Here is a 19,777-nt window from a genome sequence, read left to right as displayed (position 1 = left end):
ACAGGCCTCCAAAGTTGATGCATCTTAATGAATATCCGGGATGGGTTGATCGTTTCCATACATACATTCTTGGTCAAAATACAGAGTTATGGTTGCGGTTCACTACGGAATTCGATCAAACTATCGAGATTGCTGCTTCTTCGACAGCTACATTTGCCGATCTTCCTGATGATCAAAAGAAGACGTATGACTTAGAAAAGAAAGCATACGCTATTCTCACTCAAGCACTGAGCAAGGATATTTATCATCAGTTCGTCAGTTTCAAGACTACGAAGAAGCTGTGGGATGCATTGAAAACAAGAGGAGTAGGTAATGAAGCCACACGTCAACTACGACGAGATCTACTGAAGAAAGAATTCGATGGCTTCACATGTATGGATAAGGAGTCCTTGGGAGATATGACAAGCCGCTTCTATCATCTACTTACTGAGCTGACCAACTTTGAAGTCACAACGACTCCAACAGAGGTGGTAAAGAAGTTTGCCGATGCATTGCCTCCTCAATGGAATAACTTCCTGGAAATCTTGAAGTACAACGGAACGTTGAAAACTACAAATATCAACGATTTCGTGCAGCTTCTGGAGAACAAGGATCAGGAAGAAACGTTGAAGGCAAAGAGAGTTGCAGTGCCACAGAATCCAGAGATGTATTATGGCACCTCCACTACTTCATCTGCAAAAGCTGGTTCACATGCTCCACTTCAAACGGCGTTTGTCACAAGCACGGATATGTATGGCAATCCAGTGCAAGTTCCTGTAAAGCCGCCTCCAACCACAGATCTGTATGGAAATCCAATACAACCACCTCCTCCTCCTCCTGCTCAACAACCACAATATGCGTGTTATGGAGGAACATCATCTGCTGCAGGTCAACAATCAAAGTCAAGTACAGTACAGCTCGACACGTCAAGCTTCTCTAAAATCAGTGTAGAAGTAGCTAAGGAACACATGGAGCTGCTTAACACTGTAGTGAGCGCGTACTGTGGGTTGATAGAAGGTCAGATTGGAAACATTAATCTGACACAAGAAGATTACAGGCAGATTGATAAGGAAGAGATGGACTTGATGGATATCAAGTGGGCCTTTGCGAGTGCTGTGAGAAGAGAAAAGGATTGGATGGAAAGTACTGGCAGAACCAGCTTGGAAAGCAAGCGAGACACCAAGTATGGGTTCGATAAGCAGGCTGTTAAGTGCTTCAACTGTGGTGAACGGGGCCACTTTAAAAGGGAATGTACAAAGCCAGCACAGCACGGGAATCAAAATCCCTTCAGAAACCGAGGCAACCAGCAGAATCAGAACAGAAACACTGAGCGTTCATTGGTGCCTGCAAATAACCAAACCAACCGAGCACTTGCAGTTCAGGTGGATGAACGTTGTGACTGGTCAATCCAGTTGGGTGGTGATGCTCCTGATGAAACAGCATGTTTTGCTCAAATTGTGAAAGAGTTGGTTCACACCAGTGGTAGAGAATCTTCTGCCAGTGGTGGTGAATCGTCTGAAGATGAAGACTCTTCTGGTTATAGCAGGAGTGCTGATGAAGAATCATCCAATTCTGGTGATGATTATATGGGTGAGACATCAAATGCAGCAATCGATGCAGATATTGATGAACTCTTGGAGGAAGCTGCAGCAGAAACTCAAAGAAGATCTATTCTGGTGGATCAGGCTGCTTACTCTTCGTCTTCTCTCCATTCAGCCTTTATGGCTAATGTCGACGGTTCATCAAGTCAGGTATGTGTCGATGAACCCACTGCTGTTAATTGTGATGAATGTGCTAGGTTGCATGCTAGATGTGCTGAAATGGAGAAAAGTATGTCTGAGTTGCAAGGCAAACATGATGCTTTACAAGCTAGTTTGTTTGACTTGCAAGACAAACATACTACTGTGAATGAGAATTTGAGTGACTTGCAAAGTAAGCATGACGCTTTGCAAGAAAAATATGATGTGACCTTTCTCCACAATCAGAAATTGACTGTGGATCTCTCAAAATGCACAGAAGCCAACATGTTTTATGAAAACCATGAAAAAGAATTTAAGTCAGTAATTGAAACATTAAAGAAGGATAAAACTGAACTGACTAAAATGGTTTCAAGAAAACAAACTGATATTAATTTGTATATATCTCGCCTTGAGAGTATGCAAAAAGAGATGGCTTGTGTGAAAACCGAACGTGATGCGATCCAACTCAAGCTAGACAGTTATTTGAGTTCTAGCTATGTGTTAGATCACATCATTGATGTTCAGAAGGAAAAGAGAGATGTCACATGCATAGGCTACAAGAAGTGTCCACCACCAGTGAGACATAATTATGACGCCATGCCTGATGAAGAGGACAGAGTTTTCTTTGAACCTTCTGTGCCTCTAGATGTTAAGGAGTTTGCTGCAGGACTCGGATACCAAAAGGAAGTATCCTCAGATTCAGATGTGTCAGCAGATACATTTGTGAGTGCTGAACAGAATCAAGATCCTCCAGTTGTGATTGAGGATGCTGATTCGTCTGATGATGAATCTGATGATACTGTCCCAGCAAAGTCTGATGCGGTAGTCAAAAATGAGAACATACCTCTTGAGAATCACATTCTATGTGATCCCCCTGTTCAACCCGCTAAGACTGTTGCGACTGAGTCCTCATCTGCAGAAAAGCCGGAGAGTGTAAATTTGCTGTACACTCTAGTTGGTGATGATAAAATTTACTCAGACAAAGATTTTCCCATTAAGAATGTTAATCAATCCTTAATCTGCAAAGTCTTTGAGAATTCGACGAGTAAGTTCTTTGGAAAGGCAGGACCTAAAGTTACAGTTACACAGTGTCCTCCTATTCCAAAGGCTGAAATTCGAAAACAATTTGGTAACAAGAAATTACCAACAGTGCCAACACAGCAAAATCACACCAAACCCAAAGGTAAAACACCGGCTCAAGCTAACAAGAAGCCGAACCAAAAGAAGAAGAAAAAGGTTAACTTTGTGAAATCGACGGGAACAGACAAAATTGAAAAGTTTGAAAATCAATCTAACTTAGATTTTGTCAAGAAAGCTATTGTCGAGAAAAGAAATGAACCAAGTAGTTCAAAACCTAGTACCTCGGGTTCACAAAGTTCAACATCATCGGCTAAGCGATCACATGATACTTCGGGGTTTGTAGAACGAAGATCATGTTTTGAGTGTGGAACCATTGGGCACATTATTAGAAACTGCCCATATCTTCATAAGCAGAAAGGAAAGGTTGATGATCCCCGTGGCAAAGCTGACCGTAAGCCAACTGTTTCCACAAAACAAGATCCCCGCCTTGTAAAAGAAAGGGAAAAGAAACAGAAACGCCAACAGGTCAAAAAGATAGAAAAAGCGATTAAAACCGATGCGGTTCAAAAACAATCTGTTGCTGTAAAACCAGAAACTTCTACAATTTCAAACAATCAAGAAGTTAAAATTTTAAAGAAAGATACTGGTAAAACAAAACAGACATGGAAACCTAAATCGGTTACTGAATCAGGGGGGCCATCACAATTCACCAACCATCAAAGACAAGAAGTTATTGTCATTGATGAAAATGGAAGACCCAAGACCACAATGGCTTGGGTCCCCATCTCCAACTAATTCATTTGAGTTCATGTGCAGGGTGCTTCAGGAGGAACTATCAGTAGTCACTGGATTGTTGATAGTGGGGCATCCAGGCACATGACAGGCGACATGAAGCTTCTCTACGACGTTAAATCTATTAGAGGAGGTTATGTTGCTTTTGCTGGAGATAAAGGTGGATACATTACAGGTGAAGGAATGATATCTAACGGGATTGTCAGCTTTGACAAGATCAATTTTGTGCAACAACTTGATCACAATCTTCTTAGTGTTTCTCAAATCTGTGACAAGAAATTTTCAGTACACTTTGATGCTGATGGATGTTATGTGCTGAAACCCGGCTTCAAAATTCCAAAAGAATGGATTCTCTTGTCGGCTCCAAGGATAAATGATTTGTACGTCCTTGACATGAGCCAGGCTATTACTACGTCTGCACAAGCAACTTGTTTCGTTTCTAAAGCCACAGAAAAAGACACTATCTCTTGGCACAGAAGAATGGGTCACATTCACTTACGGAAAATGAATCATTTGGTTTCAAATGAATTGGTGAATGGTGTTCCCCTCAAAAATTTCCATCTTCAAGACATCTGTGTTTCGTGCCAGAAAGGAAAGCAAACAAAGAAGAAGCACCCTACAAAGAAGATCAACACAGTGGCAGTTCCTCTTGAACGTTTGCACATGGATTTGTTCGGTCCTGTCAAGCACAAGAGTATTCGGGGTGACCAATACTGCCTTGTGGTTACTGATGATTATTCAAGATTTTCTTGGGTTGCGTTCATGGCACACAAGAGTGAAACCTTTGGTATTATCAAAAACTTAATCATTCAGATTGAGAATTTGTATAAGTTGAAGGTTAGGCGGATACGTAGCGACAATGGTACTGAATTTAAGAATCATTCCATGGCGGATTTCTGCACTTCAAAGGGTATTCTTCATGAGTTTAGTGCAGCTTATACTCCTCAACAGAATGGTGTCGCTGAACGTAAGAACCGCACATTGATCGAGACTGCTAGGACAATGTTGGTAGAGTCACAGTTGCCCATTCCATTCTGGACTGAAGCTGTGGCCTCTGCATGTTACACATTGAACAGAGTCCTTACAGTCAAAAGGCACAACAAGACCTGCTTCGAGCTTCTTCAAAAACGGAAACCAGATTTGTCTTATCTAGAACCGTTTGGAGCTCCATGCACAATCATCGATCCTAATGGAAAGTTTGGGGCAAGAGCAATTGATGGATACTTTCTTGGGTATGCCACCCCTAACTTACGAGTCTGGAATCTAGAGACTAAAAGGGTCGAGGAATGGTCTGAGGTCAGAGTACAAAGGCACACCTTGCCAGTCAAAAATCCGGGTCAACCTTGGATGTTTGAGTACGATGACTTTTTCAATTCGATCAATGTTGAAGCCGTTGAAGAAAATGCTGCGGCTAGGATGTTTTTCGAGAGTGACAATGCAACAGTTTCACCGGTGGTTCGTCCAATTCTTGTTAATCAAGAACCATCTTCTTCGGTGAACAATAATACTCTCAACAATGAGGATTTTCATGATGCAAACGAATTGAACGAATCTTCAGAGGATGATGAATTTCTAGATGCAGATCAAGAAGCTCCTACAACAGCAGTTCATGGTACTTCAGAGGGTACTCCTCCAGTGGATACACATAGAACAGCTGAGACTACTGCATCATCCTCTTCGTCAATTCCGGGTCTTGAATTGGTTGTTGATCTTAATCTTAACAACCTGGGTATAAATGTTCCAGTTCCAGATAATACAGAAACAAGGATTCATAATACCCATCCTCAACAAAACATCATTGGAAATGTGCAAAGTGGCGTACAAACAAGAAACATGTTGCGAAACAACAACAATGCAGGCTTGTATGCAGCCATTCGAGAATCCGGGCAACAAAACGACTGGTCCTTCGCGTGTTATGTTTCACAAGAAGAACCAAGAACGTGGAAAGAAGCCTTGAAAGATAGCGCTTGGGTTGAAGCAATGCAGGAAGAACTGCAACAATTCCAGAAGCTGGGTGTCTGGAAACTCGTAGAGAAACCTGCTGGATACAAGAAGATTGGTACCCGTTGGGTTTTCAAATGCAAAAAGGATGACCGCGGAGTTGTTATCCGAAACAAAGCACGTTTAGTCGTTCAGGGTTTTCGTCAGATTGAAGGGATCGACTACAACGAAGTCTATGCACCTGTTGCACGTCTCGAAGCAATTCGAATCTTTCTGGCCTATGCGTCCTTCAAAGGATTCAAGGTCTATCAGATGGACGTGAAAAGTGCATTTTTACACGGTGTGGTTGAAGAAGAGGTGTACGTCGAACAGCCTCCAGGTTTTGAAGATCCTATCCATCCCGATCGGGTTTGGTTGCTCAACAAAGCTCTTTATGGTCTTCATCAAGCACCACGAGCTTGGTATGCAACCTTATCACACTATCTGCTGGAGAACGGTTTTCGTAGAGGTCTTATCGACTGTACTCTTTTCATCAAGGAACAAGATGGAGATCTTCTTCTGGTACAGGTATACGTTGATGACATTATTTTTGGTTCTACTAATGATGTTTTGTGTAGGGAATTCGAGCGCATCATGCAGGATAAATTCGAGATGAGTGCTATGGGGGAGATGACCTTCTTCTTGGGCCTACAAGTACAACAAACGGAGTCTGGGATATTCATCCATCAGACTAAATATGTTGGTGACATCTTGAGCCGGTTCCAGATGTCTGATGCAACGCCCATTGGTACCCCATTGCCAACTAATCACGGAATTACTCCAGACTTGAAGGGAGAAGCTGTTAGCCCTTCTATTTATCGCGCCATGATCGGATCTCTTATGTACCTCACAGCATCAAGGCCAGACATAATGTACCCAACGTGCCTGCTTGCTAGATATCAAGTTAACCCGAAGGCCTCACATCTTGCTGCTGTTAAAAGGATTTTTCGTTATTTGAAGGCGTACCCTGACACCGGTCTGTGGTACCCTAGGGATAATAACTTTGAATTGGTAGCTTTCAGTGATTCTGATTTTGGCGGATGCAAAATCGACGGTAAATCCACAACGGCTGGATGTCAGTTCTTAGGAAATCGCCTAGTTACATGGCAGTGCAAGAAGCAGACGTGTGTCGCTACATCAACATGCGAAGCTGAATACATTGCTGCCTCAAGTTGTTGCTCCCAAGTTCTTTGGATCCAACAACAAATGCGGGACTACGGTTTTGAATTCCTAACTACTCCTATTTACGTTGATAATTATGCTGCTTTAGATATCACTAGAAATCCGGTGCAGCATTCAAAGACCAAACACATCGAAATCAAATATCACTTCATACGTGATTGCTTTGAGAAAAGGCTAATCGATGTTGTTAAGGTCCACACCGATGACCAACGTGCCGACTTATTTACCAAAGCTTTTGACAAATCAAGATTTGACTTTTTATTATTGGTAAACGGCATTAAGGTCAAGCAAGAGTAAAACCAACATCGGAAAATCATTTTTGTAAATACCTTTGTGTTTTAAATTTATCTTAGTTTGTTGATTTTAGGGGGAGTAAATCCAAAAATCGGAAAATACAAAAACATCGAAAAATTTCAAAAACACAAAAACATAGAAAAACAAAAATGAGTTTCCTGGCGAGAAAAAGAGAAAATGATAGTACATCAGTGGTCTATCCAAACCTCTTTAAACTTTAAATGAAAAACGATAAGCAGCTCTATATAAGATGTATCGGTAGGCTCATAATCATTTTAAAGTGTGCAGGGTGATATAAATCTTAATCGACTGAAGACCAGGTGGGAACCATTCATTGGCATATGGTCTTAGTACCGAAATTTCGTTTGATAGATTGCCGAGGTTCTGAGATATTCGGTCTTTATGCTGCTTATCATCTGGGTATCATGGTTGTATCTTTTACCGAAAAATAACGGGGACGCAAGTCTAGATCTTCCATGATACTATACATACGTGTACATATTGCATACTGCATTCGACCTCAATAAGTGATAAACAATCACATGTCCAAAACAAATAAGTGATAAAAATATCACATTTATCCGGGTGTCAAGTTCGTCTCTCTGCTGTACGGAAGTACTGACCTGTTCACGGACTTGCACCTGTGCCCTCATGCATACGAAAATCAAGTTCCTCATCAATAAGTGATTATATCACATAGGGCTTGTTTTCAATTCAAAATAAGTGAGTATCTCACAGCTTATACGGTCAAACAGATGATAATCGGTATACTCACCGGTAAGATGAACCCTCGTGCATACCTTGATACGGGAATGTGTCGTGATGTGGATGAACACCGGTCGGTAAGTATAAATCATACCTTAACGTATCCCCTCGTCATGATTACATCTGATAAGTTGAGCTTAAGTGGACAACAATACCGATAATTGTTATAGGATGCTTATCTTAATGTTAACTAACTGAACAACAAGAGTGTTTTGGCATGACCGTACACTGATATGATTCTCTTACCCTCGAAACTCACAAAAAGAATGTCTGTATATATTTATGTACTGCTTAACTTTTATTATTTCTTTTAAACAGTTTCGTCGTTTGGTGCATATCAGCACGACATTAGCGGTGATGTCGTTTGATAACACTCAAAGGATTTTAACTTGTTGTCTTTTAATCTCAAAAATACCAAAAAGATTTTAGGTGTGTTTTAATATAAACTTTATAAAAGCCAAAAAGATTTTATTTTTGCTTTATTTTCGATCGTACGATGTTGGAGCTCAAGTCTTCGTTACCTGAAACCTGACTGAAAACCGAAGTGACTAAATCTTCATAAACGGTCAAAAATTTGCATGTTTGAAAGTTAAACACTAAAATTGACAAATTTAAACTTTCAAACTGTCGGACGGTGTTTGATTATGACATGGTCATTCGTGTGTCATGTGTGTATGTTAACTATATTCCAAGCAGTTGTTCTCATTACGCGTTTAGATTTCTTGCATGTACAGATTCTAAAGGCTGGGAGAACATAGTCGATGACAAGCTCTGGAATGAAGACACGACGAGAAGGCACTCAAGTGATGAAAATGATCGAGTTGCCGTTGGCCATCATCAACACCACAAGGATCTCACTTCATAAAGTTAGAGTATTTCACGAGCATAACTCAAGGGGGAGCTTATGTTAAGGGGGAGTTTGTCAACACACTTCCTACATGATACGGGTAGTTTGTTGATACACTCTCTGCGTTCAAGACGTGAAGACTTTGAAGATCCTCCGACATTGAAGACTTGAAAGGACATCAGAGTTTTGATAACTCGAAGACCAAAGACCGTCGAAGTTCAAGACGAGTTTACAACCATAGAAGATAAAGACAAAGCTACAGCCAAGGGGGAGTTTGTTGGTGCACTTGTGTCTGTACTTTGTCTGTATTCGGTCTGTATGTAAACGATGTCCTGGTCAGTCCTGTAAGTTGACAAAGTCAACCGTCCTCCTGGTTTGACTTAGTCAACAGTTGAAAGATGTTCTGTGTCGAAGGATAATGTGGATCCTTCGACCTCATCGAAAGATATGATTCGAATATTAGACCTCGAAGGATCATCCTTCGAGGTCAATGCTCATCTTTCGAACATGTTGTGATCGATAGATGATCCTTCGGACCATCTATCGAATCCTTCGAGCAGACCTGCTGTATATGGGTATATATACCCATGCAGTGTTGAGGACAGAAGTGGGATGCACACAGATAGTCACACCGAGAGATAGAGAGTTGAGAGCATCCTGTCCGAAACACTCACACACTTAGAGAGTTTATAGAACATTTCTGTAAACATTGAGCTTGTAACCGAACCCTCATTGCATTAATACAAGTTGTGTTAATCGGTGAACTTGTGTGTTTGTTTCTCTACTTGCTACTAACTCGGTTTGCTTGCTAGCTTGGATTCCGCACTTGCTAGTAGGTTTGTATAACAAGGTTTAGGTTCGTAATCCTCCGCGAAAAGGGACCTACAAGTACAATTACTAATAGCTTGAGAGAAACACTCAAAAAAGAGGTCGTGATAAGAAAATTTTTGAACTCTATGCCTGATTCATTTTACCAATAATATTGTATAATGTATAATTTACCAATGATTTTGCTTCATCAAGATTTCTATTAAAAAAAGTACAAACCAATAAAAGCTAAAAAAACCAGCAACCTGTAATGGGCCTCACAAACCCGGCCCATGGACTATGGTAAAAACCCTAAAATTCTCCTTCAAATAGCACCACACTACTACTCTCTTCACTTGTCTTCATCATCTGTTTTCATCCTCTCGATCTGGTATGCAAAATTCGACATCTCTTGTTGTTAAAGAAATTCATTTGATTTTAAAGTCTTATTATACAATTGAATCGAAAGCAAGGCAGCTTCTTGATTGGATCTTGAACTTTCGACGATCCAGTCATTTAAATTTACTCAAACTTGCGATATTAAATCTCAATCAGTATCACTCGCCTGGTTCTGATTACTGATGTTTCAGGCCCTTTTATTACTGATATATTCCTTATTATTCGTAGATAATTTGTATGAAGGATTTTGATAAGGAGCAAACGCACTCTGTCCCAAAATTCCTATTGGAAATATTTTGAGGCAATTTCTTCGTTTGCGATATTTAATTAGTGCTTCCAGCTTTTTAACTTTTTGTATGATGTGTTATGATCATACAATTTACATTGCTGGATCATATATTTTTAACCATGTTTTATGAATGGTTGATACATAATATAGTTTTAAAGAATAGATTCGGTAAATCAAAGTATTTTTTGATTTCATCATGGTTATTAGTTATGACAACGGTATATCATGAAATAAACGTTCACCATCTAAAATCAATTGAAAATAAGATACTGAAACACTACCTGAAAGGCTGAATTCAACCTTGACCCATGACCTATGTTGCAAGTGGACTTGTTACTCTGAATGTAAGTGTTAAACAAAAAGATAAATAATTTCACTTTGGTTTTATTAAAACTACAACACCCATCATGACCCATGTTGTTAACATTGCATGGAACGAAAATAGCTTGATTTAAAACATAACTACCGAAAGTAGCAGACCTAACACTACTAGAATAATAAACAATAGCTACCAAAATTTGCTACCGAAAGCAAATTTAGCACAATTTGGTAGCAAAATAGTGTCAAAGTAACAAATTGATTTTTTTAATTTTCTTACGAAAAAGGGAATAAAAGGCCAACTGTTGGTTTACACAGTCAAACGCTCAAACCATACTCTCAAACCACAACACGAACCACAAATCAGTCGCTCAAACCACAACTCGATCGTCGTTCGAATCCGCCGCTCGACCGTCGTTCGAATCGATTCATCCGTCAAAACCTAAATTTCATAACAACAAATCAGTCGTTCAAACCACATGACCACAAATCAAACCACAGATCAAATCGGAAATCAACGAGTTGTGAGATCGAATCGGACATCTTCATTCAATTCCGCCGCTTGACCGTCGTTCGAATCGATTCATCCGTCAAAACCTAAAATCACCGCCAACACTCTCAAATCAGGTGTGTTTTATGACCTAAAGCGATTTTGCTTTTGATTCTCTGTATTATCTCGTGAAATTTAGTTATTATTCGACTATAATCAACTGATTTACGAAAGGAGTAAAGTCCTTTTTGAGTCCTTGTGGTTTGTGCATTTTAACTATTTGAATCCAAAAATCAAACTTGTCTTGATTTGAGTCCCTGTGGTTTGTATTTTTAACCATTTGAATCCAAAATGAAACCTCATCCACCCCTTTGAGTCCCTGTGGTTTGTATGTTTAACCCTTTGAATCCAACCCTTTTAGTCCGTGATTTGGATGAGGTTTGCGTTTTGGATTCAAATGGTTAAAAATACAAAACACAGGGACTCAAATCAAGACATGTTTAGTTTTTGGATTCAAATAGTTAAAATGCACAAACCACAAAGTGTATCACTATTTGTGGATTTTAATCTCGTTTTTAGTATAATCTGATGTTGTGTTTCATATGGTAAACATGCTTTTGAAGTAAATTAGGACTCTCTTATATTTACTAAGATTTCAGTGGTTATGAGTTTTATGTTTACTGATTTGAGATTTGGTGGTTATGAGTTTTGGTGAGGTCGATTTTAATGAAGCTTATCAATTTTATAGTTGATTAGTTTATGCATGTTCATAGATATGGAGTAAATTAGGGCTAGGTTATGATTGTTGATTTCAGTGATTATAATTTAAGGTGAATTGAATGGATGCTTTATGTGTGTATACGTGACGACTTTGAATTTTAGGGGCACTGAGTTGATTAGTAATGGAATGGTGTATGGATCGACAGTGGATGTATGAAAAGACCGATAGTGAAGGATTTCTTAATTCTGAATACTGCGACAATGTGGATTTTTTTTACTTTGCTTTTTCTAATGATGCTGTTGTTGATAAGAGGGTCAATATGCATGGTGATATGATACGTGAGATAAAATGTCTTTGTTATAAATGCAAAAATATAAGTTACAGAGACAAAGCGACTATTCAAAAACACTTATATAAGGATGGTTTCATGCTTCGTTATGAAACATGGAGTGAGCATGGTGGAAATTTCGTTCGTGAGGTTGGAGAATTTTCTTCTACAATGGAAGTTGATGATAATGACGATGGTTGCAGACGCATGGTGTTAGATAACATGTATGCATGCGGTAATACTTCTAGTACTTTGGAAGGACATGTACCGAATCCTAAAGCAAAACGATTCTATGACATGCTAAAAGCTGCTGATGAACCTTTGTGGGATGGGGAGAAGTCTACAAATTGTTCAAAGTTACAAGCTATCACGAATTTCTTGACATGGAAATCACTTTTCAATATGTCTACAACAGCTTACAACTATAACATTTCCATGGTTAATGCATTATTGACTAAAGAGAATAAGCTCCCGAAAAACTTTTATGAAACAAAGAAGAGTTTAGAAAAGTTAAGTCTTCCTTATGAAAGAATTGATGTTTGCAGAAACCATTGCATGCTATTCTATAAGCAAGACAACGCATTAACACAATGTAAATATTGTAAGGAATCTCGTTATAAGAGTGACCGGAATAAGGTACCAAAATTGGTGATGTGGTACATGCCAATTGGTCTGAGACTTAAGAGGTTGTATATGTCTTTAAAAACAGCCAAAGATATGACTTGGCACCATGACCACAAAACAACAGAGGGTAGCATGGCACATCCTAGTGATGGCATGGCTTGGAAGCATTTTGACGCGGGGAATCCTGGCTTTGCAAAAGAGATTCGTCTGTCTAGGGTTATCCACCAACAGTTTCAATCCAAACAACTCCAACTCAATTCCATAATCATTATGGCCCGTCTTTCTTACAATCTATATCTTACCCCCTTGGATGTGTATGAAAGACTCGTTTGTTGAAGTATGTTTGATTATTCCCGGAGGAAAGAGTCCAGGTCAAAACATCGATGTGTTTCTAAGACCGTTAATTGAGGAGTTGAAAGAGTTATATAAGGAAGGCATTGAAGTTTATGATGCTTAGCGTAAAGAAAATTTTATCATGCGAGCTATTCTTCTATGGACAGTTAGTGATTTCCCAGCCTATGCAATGTTATTAGACTGGAGCACACATGGTCGTTTAGCTTGCTCATATTGTATGGGAGACACGGAGGCTTTTCGATTACATGCTGGAAGCAAATCATGTTGGTTCGTCTGTCATCCAAGATTTCTACCAATGTCACATTCTTTTCGTAATGATAGAAATGGATATCGAAGATCAAAAAGGTCATTATGGGGACCACCAGCTGAGTTAACTGGTTGGGAGATATATGAACAAGTCTACACATACCAATTGTTTATGAAGGTGTAACGTTTAACCCAAAGTGTAAAGATCCGGAATTTGGTAAAACCCATAATTGGGTAAAGAAAAGCATTTTTTGGGAGCTTGAATATTGGCCCATGTTAATTCGACACAACCTTGATGTAATGCATATTGAGAAGAACATTTTTGAGAATCTATTTCAAACGATCATGGATACTGAGAAAACAAAAGATAATATCAACGCTAGGAAGGATGTGGAAGAGTATTGCAATCGGCCATCAATCCATCATTACATCTTTCGAGGGGAAATAATAATAAATTTTGTAAACCAAAAGCATCATACAATTTAACCAAACCGTAACCAAACCGGAGGTAAATGAAGTGTGTAAATGGTTGAAACGAGTAAAGTTTCCTGATGGCTATGCTTCAAATATAGGTGGATGTGTGAACATTACGAATGGCGTCTTCTACAACTTTAAAAGCCATGATTGTCATGTCTTCATGCAACGGTTGTTGCCTATCGTCTTACGTGGGATGCTACCAAAGCAAATATGGGAATCTATACTAGAGCTTTGCACATTCTTTCGTTTCCGCAAATTGAAGAGTAGTATCATTGTAACTATTTGCAAGTTAGAAAAAATCTTTCCAGCCGGGTTCTTTGACTCAATGGAACACCTTGTCATACATTTGACCAATGAAGCTATTAACGGTGGTCCAGTGCAGTTTAGGTGGATGTATCCATATGAGAGGTAATCATAATAACATAATAACTTAAAACTATTATTTTCACATATCAAATGTTAGATAACTGCTAACACTTTCTACCTGTTTTGTCAGGAAGTTGGGTCGGTTAAAAAGAATGTTCAAAAACAAAGGGAGGATTGAAGGTTCTATTGTTCAATCTAATTTCATGGATGAACTTTCTAATTATTGCTCTTTGTATCTTGAGCCCACATTTCGTGAACCACGCAATTTTGCTTCTAGCATTCCATGTTCTTCAAGTACCGATCTTCGGTTAAGTATATTCAAACATCCATCCCGGAGATTATTTGAAAAGGGTGGACATGACAAAGTTCTTTGAGATAAAGACAAAGACAAGGCCCATACTTATATATTACTTAACTGTAAAGAGCTTCTTGAGTCAGTTTGGTTATTTGATTAAGAGTTGAGAAATTCATTTCCAAACCATAACGAGCAACCCTTGATAAAATGAAAGAGAGAATTTGCCAAGTGGTTGCAAATGCATGTAAGTATTTTAACACACTTTTTATTGTCTTAATATTATAGCATTACACACATAATAACACAATTTTTATGAATGTAGGTTATGAATGTTCCAGATAAGGAACATTTGAGAGGCCTAGCCCAAGGGCCTTTTACTTATGTAAAGTCATACACGGGTTATTTTTCAATGGTTACAAGTTTCACACACAAACGACTTATGATGGTCGAGTCACACAAAATAGTGGTGTGTGTGTCAAAGGGGCTACGCACAACGAAAATGAAAATGACTACTATGGGTTATTAGATGAGATTTTAGAGCTGGAATATCATAGCAACGTTGGGCGTTGTGTGGTTGTTCTATTCAGATGTACTTGGTTTGATCCTGCGAGGGGGGTAAGGGTAGACCCGAAAACTCATATTGTTGATGTTAATCCCATGACAATAGGATGCGTTGATGACCCTTTTATTTTAGCATCAAAAGCGCAACAAGTGTATTATACTCCATATCCTTCAAAGGCAAAGGAATTAAAAGGTTGGTTAGCTGTTGTAAAGACAACCCCAAGGGGATTTTATGAACTCGCCCAAGATACTAGTGAAATGGAGGGTGATGATAATGCGGACACGAAGCATTTCTATCAAGAGAATGAAAGGATAAAATGTACAGTTACGGGGGATCTTCTTCCCATTTCTCATGTACATGTGAATGGGATGTTAGAAGAAGTAGAAGATATTGGCGATGATAATGATGAAGAAGTTGAATTCGCCACACATTTAGTTGACGATAATGATGGAGAAGTTGATTTTGACGATGAAGATTTTGAAGGCGAATAATTAGAGTAATAAGTTGTTTAATATGTATGTATATATATATATATATATATATATATAATGGCTAGTTTACTTTTTTGAATAATGTATAATTTATTTGTTCGTTCCGATAATGCTTTTGTTTCTCATTAGTTGGCGTAGTAACATTCAAAGTAATTCTAACTAGTTTTTTTATTTAATGGTTTTCTAAATATCTATTATTGATTTTGTTGTAGATATAATGGCACGTACTATGGGTCAAGGTAGTTCTCAAGCTAGTGGTCGAGGTAGTGCTCAAGTTGGTGGTCGAGGTGTTGGGCGAGGTGGTGGTCAAACTGGTGTTGGCTCACGTGATCCTTCCTGAAGAACAGATGATACAAAGCCAAAACTGGTTCTGCAACAACTGATCCTAATAACATTGCTTTGAACTCCTTTTCCCTCCAATGGCAGTGGCATACAACATCTGATGATTCCTAAAGACTATTGTTCACTTAAGTCTGTTACACAAAAAGGTCTGCTTCTATACAAAGTCTGTTGAAGACCAATCAACTGTTGAAGTCAATGAACTGCTGGAAGTCAAAGGCCTGATCAACTTTTATGGAAAGCACTGCTCAGTCTTCATTAGTGGTTGAGCCCATCAGTGGATAACTTCATCAGCAGTTGTTTAATCAGTGTCTTAATGTAACAGTGTCTGTAATCATCAGTGTTTAGAGGTTGTTAAGATTGTTAGCTGTCACTGTCTAGGTGATGTCAGCAAAGATGCCACAGTGTTTAGGATTGTACTATAAATAGACAGTGCCTGTACTGTTTTATTAGCTCTTTGCACACACTTACATTTTGTACGAACTAACATTGTGAGCTCAGGCTGAGGGGGAGAAAGTGTTCATGCATACGTTGAATATTTTGTAATGAAATCATTCGACACAAAGTATATATGATGAAAGCTTTTCTTTCCTAGTTTGTGTTATAAAGTTTTTCATTCATTCCGCTGCAAATTATTCCTCTGTTTATCTTCGTTCATTGTTCATCTTATAAAAAACAACACAAACAAGTAAACTCGGATCCTAACAATTGGTATCAGAGCATAGGCCAGTCAAATTTGATTTAACAATCAATTTGACATAAAAGATCAACTCAATTTCATTGATACTTTGTTGTTCGTATTTGTTGAAAAACAGAGTACAAGTGTAATCACGTTCAAAGTTGATTATTCAAAAACTTCTGTAAAACAACCAAAACGTCTTCACAATCACAAGATCCTCACAACACCGACACTCTCTACAAGCCACCTATGCTTGTCAGATCTGAATACAATATCTGGCAACGTAGGATGGGCCATGTGTTAGCACAACAAAACACCGGTTACTGGAAGTCTGTCATCTTTGGACCTCATGTTTCAATGGTGCCAAGTGTAGAAGATCCCAAGGTCCAAGTACCTAAAAGCCTTGAAAATTACTTTGAGCATGATTTTCAAAAGATTGAGTTAGATGCTAAGGCATTCAGTATAGTGGCCACAGCGCTACCCAATGAAATATATACTGGCCTGTTACATTGTAACAGTGCAAAAGAGCTATGGGATGCACTCAAAGAGCAATTTGGTGGGACGGAAGAGGTTATTGAAAACAACAGAGAGGTCTTAAACCAACAATACGAAACATTCTGCCATGTTAAAGGAGAGTCATTGACCTAGCAGTTTGAAAGGTTTAGTTCTCTGATTAGTGAGCTAAAACTGGTTAATGTTGAATATGCTAAATCCACTTTAAATAGTAGGTTTCTTAGATCATTACCAGAAAGTGGGACACTATAGCCTTTGTGACTAGAAATTCTGTGGGGTTCAAGGATTTAAGTCTGACCCAACTTCATGGTAGGCTTCTCACATATGAAAGAGAGCTGAGCCAGAAAAAGAAGTTGTAGGAATCTGAAAAAAGTTGCTGATGATTACACTTTTGGTAACACATCACTTTTGGGTCAAGAAGAGTCTTCTGGTGGTAGTAAGGACCAGAGTTATGATCATTATATTGACATAACTGCAGGTGGAGCCTTCAGCTCTGAGCCTTACTCATCCAATTATGCTTTCACAGCTAATGGGGAAAACCAAATATCTGATAACTTATCCTTTGAACTGAATGACCTCCAACACTTTGATCCCACTGATCTAGAAGAAATGGACATTTTGCATCAGTTGGCCTTGTTGAGTGTAAGAACCAACAAGTTTTATAAAAGAACTAGTAGGAAATTTCCAGGATTGCATGGGAATTTGAAGGTGGGGTTGGATAAGTCAAAAATCAAGTTCTATAAGTGTAATAGGCTTGGTCACTTTGCTAGGGAATGTAGAAGTCAAAACAATGGACCAATTATCACTCACCCTAGTCCAAGACCTCAAAACACTCAAAATACTCAAAGCACTGTGCACCATTCCCAATATACCCCTGCTCCTCATATGTAAAACACTGCCCATTTTGCACATCCTGTAAACACCGTTCCTGTGCAGTATGTCCAAACCACTGTTCCACAGATTCAGTATGTTCAAGCCCCTGTACCTCAGGTTCAAGTGCGACCTGCACCACAACAAGCTGCACAAACATCTGCTCCAGCAGAGGCCAGTCAACAAAGTTTCTTCACACAGGGCTTTGTTGATTGGAGTAGCTTGCCTAAGGATTTAAATGATGAAAACTTTGCTCTAATTGCTAATCCTGATGTTTCTCCTGATTTTGTTTCATGGCATTAGAGTCAATACCAGAAGAGCAATAATCTGAGGAAGTGGAGTCCATATCTAAAGAAATGGAAGAAATTGCTGAAGCAGTGGTTACTGCTGTTGCTGGTGAACAAATGTTAGAAGAGAAGGAAACTGAACCTTTGTTGGAACCTCTTGCTGATCCATGGGATGCTAGTGTCTGTGAGAATAAATGTGACTGTGCCATGATAGCTGCTACTAAGGTATCACCTCAGATCTTAAAATATTTGTGTTCAGATGAATGCCTTATTGCTTTTGCTAACATAAAAGAGGTGAATGAAAAACCTTATAGACAAAATCTTAAAAGATGAAGTGCAATTTGAGAAAACTTTTAAAGAGTTGAAAAACAAATTGATTGAAAAAGAAAATGAAATCAGCAGTCTGAAACATGAACATAGCATAACCAAAGACCAACTCCAAACTATGGTAGAAAAATACCAAGTTTGCAAAAATGAACTTGAATCCACCCAAATGACTTGTGAAAAATGGGTGGAGTCTTGTAAAGGTTATGAGCTGATGTTGGAAAAGCAGATCAAGAGCAATGTGAAGTTTAGCATTGGTTTTAGAAAACATGACCAAACTTCTGAAAACGCTACTGAAATTGAACCTGGCTTAGTTGAAGTAATCCCCACAAACATGGCTGGTCAAGAGATAAAAATCACTGATAAAAATGGAAACAAAATCATTTTAGAAAAACTAGAAGGGTCATCAACCTTTGAAGAGATAGAAAAATATCAATTCAAACCCACCTGGTCTGATGAATATGACATCCTTGAAAACTTCAAGCCAATGGATTTTTCCACAATTGAGGGTGTTAAAGCACCCAAGGCTAAAGTCATTCCTTTGAAACACATCCCAGCAGACGTTAAAAACTCTGTTGAAAAGGAAACTGAAAAGAGGAAGAGAAGAGAAAAGGTTAAAAACTTGTTTTGTGACTTTTGTGAGAAAAGAAACCATGCTACAAAAGACTTTTTTCATTTAAAAGCATATGATATAAACAAAACAAGTGTCATTGAGCCTGCACCTAAGTGCAAAATTTATGGAAAAACCAATCATCTCACTCAAGAGTGTGTGTATCTCAAAACTTTTGATGTTAAAAGAAAAGAGTAGACATTAAAGACACTGGAGAGTTCACAAAAACCTACCCCCAAAAACAAACAGACCTTTGTGCCTGTCCAAACAGCTGTTACAAAACAATTGAACAAAACCTCTGCTCCCAGAGAGGTACAAGTGACAGATGTACCACCATTAAACCAGTTCCCAAGAGGACATGGTCAACCACCATACCAAAAGGTCCCTCATGCTTATGAAGCCTACAAAAGGCCCTCTAAGTCCAAAGTGAATAGGAATCCTTATGGTTATCATCATCTGACAGGAGATGGTCTACAATAGTGGTTACAGAAAAATGCTCAAAAATATATTTAAAACCCTGACCTAACCACTGTTCATGCTCATGGACTTGAGGCTGACCTATCTATGACCACATCCAAAGCCATATTGGCTTTGGAGACCCACCTGAACTAATTTGTTACTTGATGTGCAGGGAGCTTCTGCATGCTTAAATAGTTTATGGTATGTAGATAGTGGAGGCTCCAGGAACATAACATGATGTAGAGCCCTACTCAAAGATTTCAAAAAACAT

The 19,777-nt window shown here is 38.8% G+C and overlaps 1 long non-coding RNA gene across 1 annotated transcript; it reads left to right on the top strand.

The window, feature by feature from the left end:
- The first annotated feature begins 9,820 nt into the window (after positions 1 to 9,820).
- Positions 9,821 to 16,358, top strand: LOC118479910. The gene is made up of 2 exons (XR_004861485.1): positions 9,821 to 11,098; positions 15,638 to 16,358. It is a non-coding gene; the product is annotated as an uncharacterized LOC118479910 (long non-coding RNA).
- Positions 16,359 to 19,777: the final 3,419 nt, after the last annotated feature.

Source organism: Helianthus annuus, chromosome 6 (assembly GCF_002127325.2).
Source record: "Helianthus annuus cultivar XRQ/B chromosome 6, HanXRQr2.0-SUNRISE, whole genome shotgun sequence".
Lineage (NCBI taxonomy): Eukaryota > Viridiplantae > Streptophyta > Magnoliopsida > Asterales > Asteraceae > Helianthus > Helianthus annuus.
The sequence above is the reverse complement of the archived record's forward strand: the minus strand, read 5'-3'. Positions and strand labels throughout refer to the sequence as shown.